Raw genomic sequence first — 1,885 nt, 5'->3', positions numbered from 1 at the left:
GGGGGCCGGGGGGCCGCCGCGCCGCGCCCGCCGAGGCGGCCCGGGCTCAGGGCGCGCTCCCCGGCGGACGGGACATGCTGTTCCATGCCACACCGCAGGATCCCAAAATGGCTTCCCCGGCCCCAACAAAGCCCGCAGGATCCGAGGGATCTGACCCAGCCTCCCGGAGCCTCCCTTGTCACTCAGAGGCAGAGTTTGAATTCACTGGACGCGGCCGCCTCAGCCAGCCCACAGCTTTTAACCCCTTGGTTGCCCCCGCGGAGAGGGTCCGGCTCCGGAGAGCTTATCCCGCGAAGGCGGAGGGGACCCGCCGCTGGCGTTCCTCCAACTGTAGGCTCGCCCGCAGGTAACAAACAGAAGGCTAGGTATCCGACTTGGCTGCCTCGCGTCCCTAAACCGCTTCACCGGCCCGCGAAAACAACCTCAGTATTAGCGAACCCCACAAGTCCGACCCAACGTCCTACTCGTTGTAACTGACGCCTACACCTCAACGCCTGAAGCGTCCGCAACTCTCGCCGTCACCGAGTCACCGGTTGGTCAAGCAGCACAGATTTAAGATATGCGCGCCACGCTTACCAATACATCAACGTAAAAAGCCTACTAAGCTTGTCAATAAAGCCCTCCATACAGATCACCGACAACAAAGCAGCCTGCGACTCACTTCCATAATATTATTATGAAAATTAGCAAACACTAATACACCCCCGCAGGCGAGAGGGGGAATTAGACATTAAGATTAACTTGGAAATCCAACAGAAGCATTACCCTGCAATAGTCGGTTGCAAAGCACCAAGAGGGAAAATTTTAACAAAATGAGCAAAGATTTCACTTCCTTTTTGCATGATGTTAAACTGAAACCAGACCATGGGATAGCGGGATTGCACATACTGCAAAAACATGGAACCTGGAACTTGCTAGCTAAGATTTTAATTTCCTATAACGTATTATAAGCAATACCTTTTTTTTAATAAATAAAGAAACATAAAATAAGGCAAACCAAATACTTTTTCTTTCCAGCAGACATGAAACTTCTTGAGGCTGCCAGAAAACAGGCGCTGCCTCTAAACAGTTTCGTGTTTCAGACGCTTCTACCCCTGTGGTCACTGAAGGGCAACAAAACATGATCACCACACGAGGAAGACAGCTCTACCATCTCAAAACGAGCACAATATTGTAATAATCAAGTTTTGCAGTACAACTACAAGCAATTACTCACTTGGTCAGTGATGCCAAACTCTTTTACAGTAAAACCCTACCTGTTTAACAACACTCCCCACAGAAGCAGTTCACTGGCACCAGCTGCCCTGAGGTGACAACCAGGGGAGGGAACGCAGCGAAGACAGGTTTGGCATCACCCAGCACCTGACCACAACATCGATTACAGTACATTACCTTTGCAGTAAAGCTCAGCGAGCGCAGGCACTACAGCGCGCTTATCAATTCTTTATCAGAGTGGAAAGCTGCAGGTTGTAGTAACTTCTGACAAGGGAATGCTCCAAAGGCCAGGCCCAGAGGGCACCCAAGCAGGCAGAGATTTGTCTCTCTCCTTCCAGCTTAACAGCAGCCGATCCAAGCAACTTCGGGCCCTGAAGAGAGCTCCGCGCTTGACCCAACAACTCCAGCCCGATGTCCTCACGCCCTGCCGCCTTCCTCGGACCACCGGCCGAGCTGAGGAAAAGCCGATCTCCCCCCCCGGCCGGGAGGGGGATGCAGAGACCGAAACACAACGCCCCAAGGGCTCCCTCACGGGCAGCTCCCTAACGCGGCCCTGGCCGCCGGAGCCCGCCTTTGCCCGGGACCGGCCCTGACGGCGGGAAGCGGCGGGCGGGCGGGCCGAGGCGGGAGCGGGCGGCAGCAGCCGCCAGTCAGATTGTGACGGGTAAAC

The 1,885-nt window shown here is 54.6% G+C and overlaps 1 protein-coding gene across 7 annotated transcripts in view; it reads right to left on the bottom strand.

The window, feature by feature from the left end:
- The window catches only part of SUN1 (Sad1 and UNC84 domain containing 1), a 35,857-nt gene that overhangs the window by 29,457 nt on the left and 4,515 nt on the right, over positions 1-1,885 (bottom strand). Inside the window, exon 3 of one of the 7 annotated variants that reach the window (XM_010570254.1) lies at positions 1,393-1,586. The exons of 5 other annotated variants lie outside the window; for them this stretch is intronic. The gene's annotated coding sequence lies outside the window, so the exon portion shown is untranslated. Of the gene's footprint in view, positions 1-1,004; positions 1,104-1,392; positions 1,587-1,885 lie in introns of those variants that run through there. One more of the 7 variants, XM_010570255.1, reaches the window with a different exon arrangement.

Source organism: Haliaeetus leucocephalus, unplaced genomic scaffold (assembly GCF_000737465.1).
Source record: "Haliaeetus leucocephalus isolate CR32 unplaced genomic scaffold, Haliaeetus_leucocephalus-4.0 Scaffold295, whole genome shotgun sequence".
Taxonomy (NCBI): domain Eukaryota; kingdom Metazoa; phylum Chordata; class Aves; order Accipitriformes; family Accipitridae; genus Haliaeetus; species Haliaeetus leucocephalus.
The sequence above is the reverse complement of the archived record's forward strand: the minus strand, read 5'-3'. Positions and strand labels throughout refer to the sequence as shown.